At 44.9% G+C, this 17,125-nt stretch overlaps 1 protein-coding gene across 1 annotated transcript in view; it reads right to left on the bottom strand.

Moving 5' to 3' along the window:
* STMP1 (short transmembrane mitochondrial protein 1) overlaps window positions 1–17,125 on the bottom strand; it is a 68,646-nt gene that overhangs the window by 50,793 nt on the left and 728 nt on the right. The gene's annotated exons all lie outside the window — the stretch shown is intronic.

Here is a 17,125-nt window from a genome sequence, read left to right as displayed (position 1 = left end):
CAATTTTTAGGAGTTAAATTTCAAATATTAAAACAGTATTTCGAAAAAAACACACACCTGTGCACACAAAACAAATACTCAAAGAACCAAGGAATTTTGGGCCAGATGTACGACCATTTAATTTAGCGCCTCCCAATTGGCGACACATTGTGAGTGGCAAATTGCGAGTCGCTAAATAAAATGTATAACAGCGTGTTTACCACTGTTTGGGATTCCCAATGGGGTCGCAAATTGCGAGGCTCATTAATATTAATGAGCATCTCGCAATTTGCGAGACCATTAGGAATACCAGCCCTCCCAGGGATGGTGGCCTGCTGGGCTCAACAGGCCACCATGTCAGGGACTGTTTTTAAATAAAGCAGTTTAAAAAATAATGCAGCCCGGTTACCATGCATTTAAAAAAAAAAAGAAAACTAAACTTTTTTGTTTACTTTTTTAAGGGCAGGCAGAGGTCCCTGGGCCCCCTGCCTGCCCTTAAAAATAATTTTGCAAGCATTTGCAAAGGGGAAGGGGTACTCTGGGGACCCCTTCTCATTTGCGAATGCATTACAATCTACTTGAAGTAGGTGGTAATTGCGAGTGTTTTGTGACCGCAAAACATTTATACATGGTTTTGAGACTCGCTATTTGGAAGGGAATGCGCCTTCCAAATAGCAAGTTGCAAAACCTATTAAGCGAGTCGCAAACAAATTGCGACTCGCGAAATAGGCTATGTACATGGCCCAATAGGTTTTTGCATGCGCAAACGGGTTCGCAAACCCGTTCGCGCATATAAAAACAGATCGTACATCTGACCCTTAATATTTTATATTGAAGAAATAGCCCCTCTGTCACACGTATTTCATTTGTTTTATAGCATCTCTCGTACCATTGTAGGATGTCAGACCACCTTACATCACACACATACAGAGACAATAAATCCTACATGTAAATCAGTGTATATAAAATGTTACATAAGGTAAAGGGGACTACAAGGTTCACATGTCATTCATACTGGTAGGCATTTTTAAAGAGTGCTTGGTCTGGAAAAGCACAAACTCAGGATTCAGAACATAACACAGTGGCTAGCACTGACTTTAACATTAATAATGTATTTCCACCCAAATAAATCTTTTTAGCAGCATCAGGATAATGAATAACTGGGAAAAACATAAGATACTAACTAGTACCATGCAGTTTGCAAGCAGCTCTTTGATGATAGTTTATAGGTCCCACTGCTAGATTACAATTGTCACTTATGAAGTGCACAGTAACAAAAGAATCTCTGTGACAAAAGCAGTAACCACAAACCTATGTACATAATAGACGGCTATTTAAAATGCATGTTACATGTTCTTTGCAGTAGGCACATTAACCCTCTGTGCTATATTAGTTAAGTCAACGCTGCCACTGAACAAAACTCTCTCCAGCAGGTACATTAATCACTGCCATTATCTTGACACTTTTATTGTTGCTGGAAAGCTGCTAATTATACAAGAAACTTTTCTGTGCTTTTAAAACTGCTGCCTACGGACCCCCTGGGAATGTGTCACGGACCCCTGGGGGTCCGCGGACCCCAGTTTGGGAAACACTGCCTTAGCCTGCTTTGCCGTGTCACCTCAACCCTGCTAGCCCCCCCTGCTGTTCTAGTACACATTGTGCTCCCAGTGGGTGGTGGCCCCAGACTGTCCCTCCCCAACGCTCCAGTGTCTTAACACCCTTGAGGTCTCACACTCACCCTCTAACCAAACCATTTGCTGGAGCAGTCTTAATTTGAAAGGGGAGGGGGCATAGAGTTGCTGCTAGTGTGATAATGAAGGCTGCACCGATTTGCTGCAGACTAAAGTTTTAATTCAGGGTAAACCAGAGTGCAAACTAACTTCGGACTGGTTATCTTTAAAAAAAAAACATAAATAGGCATTGTCTCCACTTAAAAGCATGCGTGCGCTCACTGAATAGAACTAGTAATGCTATGTAGAGGCCTAGCAAAAGCCAGGTCTGAAAGTTGGGAGCTCACCTGTTTGTCCCTAAGGTTTCAGGTAAGTTAATACACTAGTAACATTTATTCATAAATTCAAAAAGGAAGCTTACATCATTTTAATTGAAGCCTATTTTTGGCTTGTCAACCATAACTTCAGTTGTATTCAAAACATGTCGAGAAAACATTATATTTACATACAAAACAAATTATATATATATATATCTCAATTTCGTAATCAAATTGTTCTCATACACAAAATATGTTACAACCAAAATTTCAACATTTCCCAATGCATTTCGGGTCAAATCGACCCTTCTTCAGGGGAATTACACTTGTAGATATGGGTCTGTGAAATGTAAATCAATTTCGTGCACATCAGTCCGATGGGAGGCACTGCAAAATTAATAGCAACAGTTGGTTTCCTTATAAAGCGAGGTCTTATACAGTATAGCCGTGATATTAGGATTAACAATCATTTAAAGAATGTGCGATTAAAAACATGTGTCTGGTCCATGGTCAATATCAAGTAAAAATAAACGTGAATAACGCACCATTCATAAAATTGTGCTCGCAATCAGGTTTGTGTCATCTGCAAATTGCAGTGAACGAAAATGTAAAGGTGCTTACAGAGATAAACCACTCCCTAGTGATTAACAAGATGCAGTGAACAAAAAAGAAGAAAAGGTGCTTTGAGCGATAGACCATTCCCTGGTAAAAAAGAAATGATGTTCAACATGCTAAGTGGGGTATAAGTGAAACAAGCATTGGAAATGCAATAGGTCTCGCACCATTAGAGTTAGTGCTTTTAGAATTGTTTATGGGTTTTTTTTGTAAATGTTTAGCATTTTTGTTTCCTGTAGCCAATGCTAAAGTATTACAAATAAAAAAAGCCATAAACATTTCTAAAAGCTCTAACTGAAATGGTCTGAGAACTATTGCACTGTGTGAGGGTGAGGGTGAGTGAGGGTGAGGGTGAGTGAGGGTGAGTGAGGGTGAGTGAGGGTGAGGGGTTGAGGGTGAGTGAGAGTGAGGGTGAGTGAGGGTGAGTGAGGGTGAGTGAGGGTGAGTGAGGGTGAGTGAGGGTGAGTGAGGGTGAGTGAGGGTGAGTGAGGGTGAGTGAGGGTGAGTGAGGGTGAGTGAGGGTGAGTGAGGGTGAGTGAGGGTGAGTGAGGGTGAGTGAGGGTGAGTGAGGGGTTGAGGTTGAGGGTGAGGTGTTGAGGGTGAGTGAGGGTGAGGGTGAGGGTGAGTGAGGGTGAGGGTGAGTGAGGTGTTGGTGTTGAGGGTGAGTGAGGGTGATGGTGAGTGAGGGTGAGGGGTTTTGGGTGAGTGAGGGTGAGGGGGAGTAGTTGAGGCTGAGTGAGGGTGAGTGAGAGTGAGGGTGAGTAAGGGGTTGAGGGTGAGGGGTTGAGGGTGAGTGAGTGAAGGTGAGGGGTTGAGGGTGAGTGAGGGTGAGGGTGAGGGTGAGTGAGGGTGAGTGAGGGTGAGGGGTTGAGGGTGAGGGGTTGAGGGTGAGTGAGGGTGAGTGGCGTTAGTGTAGAGGCTCAGGCTAAGTATGATGCAGCTCGACCAGTCCACCTCCTATTAAAAAAAAAAAACATAGGCAAAATAAACTCGTTGTGCCAAGGACAACAAAAAAACACTGATCCAATGTATTCGAAACTCATCATGCTCCTGTGTACACGCCCTGGGTCTAAAACAAACTCCCACAATGTATTTATGTATTTCTTAGGCTAACTACTATGATCGTCAACCTAATTCCATTGATGTGGGGGCAGGCGGGAGACCCCTAGAACAAGAACTACTTTGTCCAAAGTCCATGCCACACATTATGGAAGAAGCAGTATGCCTGTTGGTTCTGGATCACTGTGTTTAGTACACCGTCTGCACGTCATAAGTTAACATATGGTGTGCTTGTGTCTGAAATGTCACCCAACAGTGGGTTTTATGCTTAGAGATTTGAAGATGGTTTTTATATTTTTTTGATGGGAGGGGTAACATCGCCGTATGAATATTTTAGAGGAAACACACAAACCACAGGTTGAGGCTGCAAGCCAACTACCTTCTGAAAAATCATGGCCACTCTGGTGCTGAGTGAGACATAAAAACAGTGACAAAAATATGAAATTAGGAGCATCCTTTGACAGCTGCGAGCTAAAATAACATGAAGACATCCCATTTCAGCCTGCCCTTCCCGAGCCTTCCTACTGCGATTGCCTCATAATTACCCCGTCCGCAGTCCAGGCACATCCAGAGAGCAGGGATTACTCATTAGACAAGGAATTAGCAGGGCTGCGGGCTTCACTGGCCGAGTCTGGCAGCGGCCGAGCCTGGTACTCCGCCCGCAGTGTCACAAACACAGCACAGTCCAGACTCAAGAGGGAGGCAGGGCACCTGCTTTCTAATCTTCTGGGAAAGAAAAGCGCTGATTCAGCAGGCAGCACCAACAACCCATGCCAGGCAGGCACATCGGGCTGACGTCAGCTGGGCCCCGGAGTCAAAGGGCACCGTCTGGGTTAATAAGCAGCACGGCCGAGACCATGGCAACACTCATTTAGGCGCCGAACAATATCCGACATGTCTGCAAGGCTGAATGCGGAACGGTTCGCCAGTGTGTCGTCTGATTAACAGCAATAGGCAACTAGATGAGCAACACCAGTGAAGAACCAGCCCCTCAAGAAGATCCACGTCTTGAAGCTCGGTATTGTACTGTAACTGCATTTATATAGCGCTTACTACACCTGAGAAGGCACTAAGGTGCTTTACACTGGGCAGCAAGCTGTTCTTGAGTAACCAGTGGTTTATCAACCCCTGGGATTAGCTCTCTGCCGTCAAGAAAACCGTTCCATGCACTCATTCCAGTTTCTTGGAGGGGGGGGGCGATGTCAAGAGAAAGCATTTTAGGGGGTTCGTGTAAGCTACCCTATGTTGTATGCGAATCCTAAATCTTCCGTCAGCACATCCTGTAGCGACTGACCTTTGGGAACTCAGTCTTTTTCAGACAGCCAAAGGCCAGCCTGTGGTCGGTGTATGTATCATATGTCCCGGGTGTCGTTCCAGTCAGGTATGGCTAGCGCAAAACAGAGCTGGCTCCACACTACTACTCTAGGTTAACGCACCTGTGATGGTGACGGGAACAGCCCATGTGAAGGAACCTGTAAATGCATGTATGTCTTTTGTCCGAGTAATGGACACGGAGATGAGCGCCACCGCTTTGGTCAAGCTGATGGCTACCAAATCACAACGTTTGTTGAGCTTGAGGGAATAGAGAGCAGGATGTGTTATCTGACTTGATCTACTCTTTCAACAAAACGCTGCCCGCAGCCACAAGCATGAGCGGTGGTGTGCGTGCATGCGGGGTTTGCATCATTTGTGGGTGCACTACTTCAGTGTGACTAAACCTTGCACAGTCTAGCAGTGGGGAATCCAGTATTGTGCCATTTTCACAATATTGTGCAGCAGTGAGCGAGAGAGAGTAGCTGCCTCTTCTATGCCGCATTCGCTCAGTGCATCAATCAATTCTCATTAAAATAAGTATCTTGAGGACAGGGAAAAGGGTACAATTATAGTATTAGAAAGATTTACTTCCGTTCCCAGATGCGTCTCTGCTAGAAGAGCAGCGGCTAAAGATAGTCACAGCTCGTTTGGCACTTAGTGGGACACAGGTGCGGCAAGCGCTTCTAATAGCAGGGATACCTTGGGGATGGACAGTAAGTGCATTTTATATGTTCGGTTCACCGTCCTCTGCAGCATCTCGTCCACGCGGGGCAAGAACACAGCCGAATATAACCTGCGTTATCAACAGGAGGTATTAACTGTCTCCTCCAAGGTAGACATCGTGGATAAGTTCCGTTGGGGTCTCTTGCCACTACCCGACAGGGATGCAATGGCTGATTCTGATTTTAGTAACTATATAACCCGTTGACTTAAACATTTTAAAGTACTCAATTGGAGGTTTAACGATGGGCACACGCTGTTTGTCGGATGTCCTCACTATTTTGAGCAGACGTGAGAATGTTCAGTATTGGAGAGGTCCTTCCGGGGCTAGGGTGGACATATGAGACAGAGACAACCCGCCGGAAAGGCTGCGGCCAGGGGATTGCATTTAGGGGTGGATGGATGGACGAATCAGCTCTCCGGCATGGTATCACCCCTGGGAGAAGGCGCGCAATGTTCGTGTATAATTTACTCACCTAAATCCTCTCGGAGACAGTCGGGCGATACAATATGGGGATTGTTCGGGCTGATTTTACGTCCTGCTTGACAACCAGCTCCTTCAGTGTTCCTCATGGGACAATTTAAGATCTAGAAAGCACTCAAAGACCTTTGGGAGAAGTACCTATGACTGCCGAACGTCATGACAAGTCTCAAGCGGAAGGCTGTGCGAAGTTGTTCAAAGAAACAAGAACATCGCCAAAAGAAACAAGACGGAGGGAAGAGAGGGGAGGGGGGAGGAGAAATGCGACACGGCGGGAAGGGGCAGGCAGGATGACTCAGGGGAGGGGGCGGAGCGGGGCAGAGCGGCATGTGGGTGTGAAGAAGCCGGGCCTTTGAAGTGAAGCTAAGCTTCACTTCAAAGGTGTCGGAGGAATGCGGGCGGCTGTGCACGCGCTTTTAAGCTCAATGCACATGCGCATTGAGCTTAAAAGTCACGGGCACTGCAAGGAATCGCCACGATTCCTTGCAAGTTAGATAAAGAGTCGATGAGCCCCTATAGTCTCGCTTGCTCGATGCGCATGCGCATCGACAGGCGAGACCTAAAAAACCAAGGGTGTGTACCTGTCAGTAACTCCAAAACAATTGCTCGGGTTTGTTGAAATAATGTTAAAGTCCAAAACCTGGGAGAGCAATGTGAATAACTATAAGTGCACATGAGACTATCGTGTGTTGTACAATGACAATGGTAAGTAAACGAGTCTTACCAACAACTATGTGGCCGAGTACTAAGTCAGACTTTGGTGAAATGTAACAGGACATCTACTGTTGTGAAATCCAACCGCTGCAAAAAATGTAGCGGACACCGTTATAACTATTTTCGCGTTTTGAGTAAAAAAGTTAGTAACTCACATGGTAGTAAGTGAATTGTCTTACCGCTATTTCGTATGACGGCGGTATACAGAAAACTCTTCCCCGGTTCTGGCGGAGCCTGCGTATGAGGCAACCTATTTTAAGGGACAGAACAAGTTGGGTGAAACCCGACTGCTAAAATGTGATTTAGCGGAGTTGTAAAACAAACGCCATTACTATATGCGCGCCTACCTTCCTTCTCAAACAAATCACGACCTCTGACTTCTGAGTTACTTCCGGCGTAAACATCCGGTTCAGGCGATGTGGCCTTAAATGCTAGAGCGCGACGTGTAACGTTGTGACGACGCGTAACGTGCATGTGATGTGAAGACAAAGGACGTCCTAAATGTTCGAATGTTCGAATACAGCTAGCCACTAGTTATCGCATCATAGAAACGTGAGGATCAAACGGCAATCCAGCTTCCAAATAACTTCTAGCATAAACATCCGGTGTAATTAATGTCGCCTGGAATAATAGCCTACAAAGTGCTAGCTCTATGTGACTCTGCATAACGTAGATAGAATGAAGATAACAACTTGTGTTATGTGTGTGTATAAGAAAATTAAAGCATCACAGGAACGTGAGAGGCAATACAAGTGAGGGTGAAATTAAATTAACTTAAGTAGATGATATAACATTGTACAGGATTGACAATCTATTCACTCTTTACTAGGAAATAGTGTTTCACAGTGGTGGCTGTATGTTATATCATCTACTTAAGTTAATTTAATTTCACCCTCACTTGTATTGCCTCTCACGTTCCTGTGATGCTTTAATTTTCTTATACACACACATAACGGATGTTTACGCCGGAAGTAACTCACTCCACACCACCCTGGGTTAGACAATGGCGATATGCAAATCAGCGCTGAACGATGGATTTGGGCCCAGATCTTTGGACTGGGGTGAATGTGTGACATTGATCCACATTCTGTCCATCATTGTTGTGTTTGCAGTTACATTTCACAGACCCATATCTACAAGTGTAATTCCCCTGAAGAAGGGTCGATTTGACCCGAAATGCATTGGGAAATGTTGAAATTTTGGTTGTAACATTTTTTGTGTATGAGAACAATTTGATTACGAAATTGAGATATATATATCATTTGTTTTGTATGTAAATATAATGTTTTCTCGACATGTTTTGAATACAACTGAAGTTATGGTTGACAAGCCAAAAATAGGCTTCAATTAAAATGATGTAAGCTTCCTTTTTGAATTTATGAATAAATGTTACTAGTGTATTAACTTACCTGAAACCTTAGGGACAAACAGGTGAGCTCCCAGCTTTCAGACCTGGCTTTTGCTAGGCCTCTACATAGCATTTTACAATCAGTTGTGGGCTCAACTGACCACTGGGTAGCTCCCAATACAGACCATTTATTTTTTCATTAAAAGTGACAAATCTGGTAGTAATATAAGGAGTGCAGGATAGATCCTCACATTGTAGAACTAGTAATGGCCATATCGCTCAGTGTTATCAGAAATTACCACAGAAGAGACCAATTGCATTCCTGAAGCAATACGTACTTCGCTCTCCAAACTACGTTTTCGGAGCTGATAAGTTGGCTTTGTTCTTCTGTCCGTAAATGACTATTGACCATGTATTTTTTTCCGTTTCATGTCATTTTTGCAGAGCCGGGTATGGTGGCCACTGGCTTTTAGATGTTGCAGAATATGTGTATGTCAGTGTTGTTCTGTTGCAGGGTTAACTGGCTATATGATTGCAGAGCCCATCATGCTACCACCGGTATCTAGTCAAGCTACATTTGCCCACTTCTCTCGTGAATCGGTAATTTCATCAGCACACCTGTTAGGGGTGGGACTGATGCCGAGTTACACTTAGATGATGAACAACTCAGCTTCTCCGACTTCAATGCAAGCCCCGTATGCATGTTTACATAGCGCTTCGAAGCTGGAATGCAGGACCCCGCTAACGCAACAATACTAAATCAAAACAGAAAATACTAGGAGGCGAGACTTGGTGTAAACATAGAAGTTGGGACAGGGGAGGGAAGGACGAGGGGGTCGGAGGCTCGTGTCTTTCATACAGGAAACGAGGGATCGGCGGAATGGCCGTGTTACAGAGGCGCGGGGCAGGGAGAGGGAGTGTGAAAGGGGGGTTGTGGAGAGGGGGGAGGACGAGAGAACGGAAGGGCGCGAGACGGCGAGCAAGGGTAAAGAGTGGAAGAGCGCCCGAAAGTAGGTAGCGGGTGTGAGAGCCATATAAAGAGACCACGATATATATAAATATATATAAATTGAGAGAGACTAGGATTGTGTGTGGGACAGAAACCCTGCGAAATTCTATTTATAATATATATATATATATATATATATATATATATATATATAGAGAGAGAGAGAGAGAGCGCACACCGTCGGAGGGGAAACGAGGGAGATGCGAAAGAGGGGGGGAACGGGCGAAATACACTAGAAAATGGAGATTGAGTGTGACAGGGAACGAGAGGGAGGAGAGAGAGTGAAAGTGCGAGAGTGAGGGGGCGGTAAGAATACGAGGGAGGGAATGGCGAAGGATGAGGAGAAATAAAGGGAAGAAATGGAAAAGACAGGCGAAACGGAGACAACGAGTGTGTGAGGGGAAAGACTCAATATGAACCGGTGTGGAATCAGGTGATGCGCCTAGCTCTCAAAAGGCAAACCACTTATTGCAAGGGCTGAGCGTGAAGCCTACACCCACACCATTCAAAAGTGTTTTTGTTTTATAATGGACCTGTGAGTTTCAGGTGCGTGTCCCTCCTTCGCGCTCCACCTCATCCTTTCCACCAGACCACGATTCGTCGACTGGCCTCGGCTTCACGCCGCTTTACCCGCCTCTGCCGCGTTTCACCTCTCGCTTCTACAATCGTGATACCCACTAGCTCTCTCAGCAGGGGCCTCCTCTAATGTCGCCCCCTGCCCAGCCGCCACTGATCACTCCCCACACCTCTTCTCTCTCTTCCACTTCAGGCCCCTGCCTCCTCGCCCCCACATCTCTGGCTTTCGTTACATCTTTGTTCCTCTCGTCTACCAGCGTCTGACTCGCCGCCCCTTTAACTCCCTCTTTCGCCCAAACGACGGATATCCAATATTACACATCGAAATATCATCTGTCCCACTTCCGCAAACATTAACACATCACCCACATTAAACTTGTAAATGTACACTGCAAACGGCTGGCCTTAACAATAATGAGGTTTCACAATCGAAATCTTTTCATCAAACTGTTTACATATCAAATACGAGTTCAGATTTGCACCCGGGTTTACTTGTCGTCTCAGCAGACTTTAAAACAAAAGCACCCCCGGCTCGGATCAGGAGAGCCCAGAAACAGCGCTGTGTGAGCCTCTTTACCGGGAGAGCAAAACAACCACTCTAGACGAGAGGAGCGCTCCACACAACCATGTTTCTCCGAGGCAAGGCGGAAATGCCTCGGAGAAACACACGGCCATTTTCGGATTCGGGGGCGTGTTTTGGCGTTCTGAGTGACGTCACAGGGCGAAAGAACGCCAAAAACACGCCCCCGAATCCGAAAGAGACGGGGCTTGTTTGGAGTGACTCCCTTTTCCTCCAATGGCTGGCCTCCGTTTAGGAAGCCGGAGAATGGAGGAGAGAGGCGGGTTCCAAGCCCCCTAACTCCAAAACATTAATTGTTCGGGACTCCGCCCTCACTGCTTCGCTGTGAGAGCTAGGTCCCTCGACCTAAAAAGTGAGTGGCTAGGCACACCCACCCATACACTAAGTCTCTACACAGATCTCCCAAGATGAATGAATAAAATATTTCTAAATTACACAGCTACTCAAACCCGAGCATCCCAGCGCTAAAACCAGTTGCAGAAAGAAATGTAAGGAGAGAGTTACTGAAGAAAGAAGAGCCGGGTTTTGATACGTTTACGAGAAGAAGCTTTGTAGGTCATAAGCTGAAGATGAACTTGGATGGAGCCCCAAAGTTTTGCCGCCTTAAAGGCTAAGGAACGATCGCAAATGCAGGCCTTTCAGTATACCGCTGTGATATGGAGTCAATGTCCCGATGACCTGAGGGCCCGAATAGCTGTGTACCAGGTGACAGTTTTTGGAGGCATTAAGGGCCTCTCTCAGTGACTGCCAAATGAGTAAAGGTAAATTGGATGCAGCCACCTGGAGGGATTTTAGGCCTGACGATACCGACTGACTCAAAGATACATTGACGGTAAAGTCTTGCAGCACCATTCTGGACTACCTTTAACTGATGAATCAGGCATTTAGCAGCACCACCTAGCAAGAAATATCAGTAAAAAGGCCTGGAGGTTATCAGAGCAAGGACAATAGTTTTCCGTGTAGCCGCAGGAATGAACACCAAGATTTTCTTAAGGGCCCTTAACAGGGAGAAACAAGTGGCAGACATGGTGCATATCTAAGGGGCAAAAGTGAGGATGGAGTCTACGTTAGTGCTTAGATTTCTAGTCACCTGCGTAGGGACTGGTGGGGAACCACGTTTGGCAGGCAACCAGGAGGGTGATTAGGCTATGGTAGACTGACCAAAGATGATGAGCTCAGGTTTATCAGTTATATTTTGGGCAATGGAGGTTCATCGTCTGGCTACCTCAAAAAGATCTTTTTTTAAATCATTTTACAGTGTTCCCTCTTTTGGAAAAAGTAACAACCAGTTGTGTGCGGTCAGCCTAACATAAAATTGGGATTCCAAAAGAACTCAGGAGATTGGCAAATGGTGCCGTACAGACATTAAAGCCATACTAAGGGCCATCTGTGTATGGAAGGGAGTAGCTATTTAACAGAAAGGGGGTACAATGGTTTGTAAGAAAAGAGGATCCATTCATGTGCACCGCCACCGATGTCAAGAGTAAACAGAATTAGAACTGCATGGCAGACTGTGTCGAATGCCACAGTGATCCAAGAGGATGAGTGTGGCAGAGAAGACTTTATGCAGAAGAGCTTTATGAATTCTGTGGCAGCTAACATGGCATTTTTGTTGCTAAAGTTTTGATGGAAGTCAGACTGTGCATTGTCTAAGAGAGAATTTTCTTCCTGATAGCTTAAAATCAGACTATTAATTTATTTTTCAAGAGTTTTTACCAGTAAAGACAGCAACAAAATAGGTCTGTAACTTGATCAGACTGCCAGATCTGCTGATGGCTTTTTAAAGATTAACCATATGTCCTGATTTCCAAGCTGAGAGCACTGAGGAGAAAGTAATAGACCGGTTTTACATATGTTGGAGATTAGGTCCAATGTTGGATTAGCCATTTCCAAAGATGCAGTGAAGGCAGGTGTCATTAAAGGAACCCGATTTACAATTCCTATATACTGATAACAGTATACAATTGGTCAATGAAACACACCCAGGGCCAGTGGTGTCTGGACTGTATCCTGCATCATTGGCAGCGGCCTTCTGTTCCGACTGGTTAAAGCTACACAGTAGCTGGTCGTGGGCAAATCATGTATAAACTCAATGATAAATTTGGGTTTTCACTCAGGTCTGGGGAGCCTTCCTGACTTCAGCTGATGCACCCCCATAGATCCCCCAAGTCCCTCCTTGCAGGTACCGGTCGCTGAAGCAGGGGGGTTTCTGGACCTATCGCAGCACGTCCTTTGTGTGTATACCTGGTAATGTGATAGGCTCAGGGATCTATGCCTGAGACCAGGTATTATGAGACCCATATTCTCTACCCTCCCCCCAATCTTACCCAACCTTGCTCCTCCCTCCTTGTCTCCTTCCACCCCCAGTAGGACCAGTCTTCACCCGTAGGTAAATCTCCCTGGTTGTGTATAGTTGTTCATGCACTATATACAACTAGGAACAACGCAACACACCGTGCACTACTATTCTAATGAACTGCATCCATTCGGGAGCATCCACCCACTTTTTAACCTCAGAAGAGACATGTTCAGCCACCAGCTCACCACAGTCACATTTCCCAACGTCTCGAAACACGCAGAGGTGAAAACCCTCCTCAAGAAACCATCTGCAGACCCCAGCGAGCTCCAGAACTACCGTCCCATCTTACTGCTCCTGTTTCCTGCCAAAGTCCTGGGGAAGGCCATCAACCTCCAACTCACCAAAACACCTGGAAAGAAACACCTTGCTGGACCCTTCTCAATCAGGTTTCAGAACTAATCACTGCACTGAGACAGCCCTGATCCCGGGCAACAGACGACATCCACATCCTATTCGACAGAGAAGCAGTCGCTCTGATCCTGCTTGACCACTGAGAAGTCTTCAAACCCGTCTTCCCGCACACACTCATCAATTGACTGCACCAGATCGGAAACACAGACGATGCGCTCAGATGGATGGCATCATTTCTCACTCAGCACACCCAGAGAACCAGTCTCCTCCATTCACCTCACAACCCAAGCACACCATCTGCGGCTTCCCTCAAGGCTCATCCCTCAGTCAAACCCTCTTCAACATCAAAATGACACCATTCGCTGACATAGTCAGAACCCTTGACGTCAACATCATCCCCTACGCTGACAAAACTCAGCACACCCTCTCGCTCTCAGCTGACCCCACCTCGACCAACTTGCACAACTGTATGAAGAACACCTACCTGACACTTAACATTGACAAAACTGAAGTTCTGATCTTCGGCAGACACTGCCCTCTAGAATGACTCCTGGTGGTGATCAAAACTCTGGCCCAAAGACCAGGCCATCTTCGTGGGCAATGAACTCTCCATGAAACGTCAGGTCAATGCCGGCTCCTTAGCACGCTTCCACACTCCCGGCATTCTCCGCAAAGTCTTCAAGTGGCTCCCATCAGCACCAGGAAAACAGTGACACAGGCCCCCATCACCAGCCTGCTAGACTACGGCAATACACTCACCACCAAACTCATAAAAAGACTACAGACGATCCAGAATGCAGCAGCCAGACATCCTCGAAAAGCCCAATAGGACCCACATCACCCAGCACATGAAGGACCTCCACTAGCCCCATTCAGAAATTATGCCAATTCAAGCTTCTGACCCATGCCCACAAAGTCCTCCACGACCAAAGACCCACTTACATTTACCACTGCCTGAATTTCTACCAACCTCCCACGAACCTTCTCTCACCTCGCCCTCTGACAGATACCACACATCAGCTGCCTCTCCGGAGGACGATCCTTCTCCTACCTTATCACCAAATCCTGGAACACCCTTTTCCACCTCTGCACTTCACCGTCGCTGACCCAAATCAGAAGTGACTCAAGACTTGGCTCTTCGACTGATAACTGCAGCACAGCCCCTGGATACCCTCTAAGTTATAAACCGCGCTTTATAAGTACTGCTCGGTTGACGGATATATCCTAGCACTGCATGGCCACCATGGCCTTCAAGGCTGGCTTATGCTTGTTGTATATGTACTTGCTTACATACTTACAAATGTTGCAAAGAAGGAGAAAAAAAAAAAGAAAAGTTGAACAGGATTTTTTATTTTTATAAAAAAAGCAGCAATTTAGTAATGCAGTCAGGTTGTTGCACAGATCTTGTGATGGGGAGATATTCCTGCTACCTGTAGAGGGCTGAAGAAAAGTGTTGACTTCAGCAACAATTTCTCTGAATGAATTATGGGAGGAGGAGGTAGACAATGAAAAGTTCAGCCAGTGTTAACCTAATCAGTTTATGGTTAGACTTCAACGATATTTTGTATGACTCTAGTGCAGCGGTCTAGTATTTACAATGCCACAGGCATTTGCACTTAACTCTTTTCATTTTTAAGGGATTCACTGAACCATGGAGAATTGGCCAAGGGGTGTTTAGGTTTAAGATTAAGGAGAGATATGTTACCAAGAGCTGGGGAAATACAGATATTGAAGTTCGATAGTGGATAGGTTTCTCATTGACAGTAGGTGTGTGTCAATCAGGGCATTAAGATTATCAGCTGTGCAATGTGTTAACTGATATGATGTACTAAATGCTTATATATTTATGACTTATGTTTTATAAAATAAAAAAATAACAACAAAAAGATTATCAACTAATTTTACATAAGACAGTATGATGTGGGTGAGTGAAATAAAGGGCGCTGGGGATGGGATACCAAAGAAAAACATAGTGGCCGAGTAGTCCATCCAGGTAAAAGGAAGCGGCACCAGCATTGGATGGTGAATTAGAGAAACACAAGTCTAAAGTGCGACCAGCAACAGATTTATAGGAAGATAAATCAATTGGGTGAGATTCAAAGCAGATATAGGGTCAGCAAAATGGAAAGTGAGCTGGCCCGAGGAGTTAACCATATAAATATTACATTTCGACATTATACAAAGATGTGCATGTTTAGCAGACTGGGAAGGGCCTCTGCAAGGTTTTGGATGAAATTTTCCTCAGATCCTATGGTAAGCATATGGGAGTCACTGATAAATTGCAAGATGGAGAGGTTTGGATGAAGAAAAATATCACTTCAATCTCCAGAAATTGTTAAAGGTTGTTAAAGGAGTGGATGCGTACTCGCAACTGAATAGGGATCACCTCGTTATTTCAAGCCCTGATCATCATTGGCTCATTACCATTTTTAACTGTTTTTCAACAAAATTGTAATTGATTTGAATGGCATGTGCTTCGTACAATTAATTAATTATCAATCTCAGGATTGTAACTGGGGAGTAGGGTGTATCTTCCAGTCACTGAATGCATCGCAAGCGAAAACCTTGTTCTAGAACACATACAAGTAATTAGCATATGAGCGCTTGATACCTCACAACACCCAGTTCTGACAAAAGGAGTAGATGAGTTAGGAATGAAACAATGGTTATACCACCTCCATGACATGCACAGCGATTACAGCAGAAAATGCTGAAGTTGTTAGGAAAGACCAGAGAAATTAAAAGAGGAGACCCATCTCTATGCAGTTTCTGTAATAAAAACAGTCAGCAGTTCTGTGTGATGTTTAAGGGGAGATTAAACATTTATGAGATAGCAGGATAGTGCGTCAGAGGGGACAGAAGCAGGCACAGTGGTAAAGTTTTGTGTACAGCAAATACAGGCAAAGTGACTTTCTGGTAGTGAAGAATGATGTTTTAAATAACAACAAACATTTTGTTTTTAACAAACAAAGTGACTCCGAAGAACAATAGAGGTACTTTATGAAGTGAATCCCAGGAGTTCTTGCAGTTGGTACGGTCGGCGCAGAGAGAGGAATTCCTTCTGGACACCCACTGTGCAGACATACTGAAGCGTCTTTTACAAAGGTTGCCAGGACCCAAAATAAACCTAGAGCGCTAAGGACTCACTGCGTCACAATGGTGTCCTAAATCTATCTCAATTTACCTTCATGCTAACCTACACAAAAGTTATAGACTAAACATTGGACATACACACTATTAATAACTCACAACAAACATTAGACAGGGCTGCCCTGAGAAGTTTGAAAAGGTAGGGGCAAATGGCTGAACATGCTGAGCTGACCTTTACGCAGATTTCCCACTTGCATTGTTGTTTTATTGTATGTCCAAGAGAGCCAATTCAAGGGCATTGTAGTCTGATTGGGCCATCTTACTATCTGTCGTTGATGGACACTGATGTATCGTGCAATTTTTTTTACTGTCTTCCTATGTTTTTGCTCCTATAAACGATAATAAAATTGATCATATATATAAAAAAAAATCAATGTCATTTGAAAGCAATATTTAAGAATAATGTGAAATGGTGCTTCAGAAGATTTTTACCCCATGTCTCTTCCTCTTCTTGTACCAAAACCTGTTTTTGCCACTTCCCAAAAGGTGCCTTGCTCCCCGTTCCCATCCTCAGCAACACCTTCAGCAAAGTTTGACACCCGTCCGTACCTCCGTTACACTGTTATCAAGCCAAACTGTGTGGGAGCAGATATGGGCGGTGTGGAAAATAAACAAGCATTGGCAAACACGAGAGTCGATCTGTTAGCTTTTACAGTATTTATCTGTAAATCATTATTTAAAACAAGTAAAAGATGTAGCTTTTGCATACATTAATCCAACGTTTCAAATAACCTATCCTGGCTGTTTTTCCAATGGTAAATTCAAACTGGAGAACAGGGGATTTTAAATAAATAAAAAAAACACAAACAGCTGAATATCTAGGTTTTCAGACTCTCATGACTCCCCCCAGCTTACCAAAGCACTTTCCCGGTACCCTGCTTTC

The sequence above is a fragment of the Lissotriton helveticus genome, chromosome 1_1 (genome assembly GCF_964261635.1).
Source record: "Lissotriton helveticus chromosome 1_1, aLisHel1.1, whole genome shotgun sequence".
NCBI lineage: Eukaryota > Metazoa > Chordata > Amphibia > Caudata > Salamandridae > Lissotriton > Lissotriton helveticus.
The sequence above is the reverse complement of the archived record's forward strand: the minus strand, read 5'-3'. Positions and strand labels throughout refer to the sequence as shown.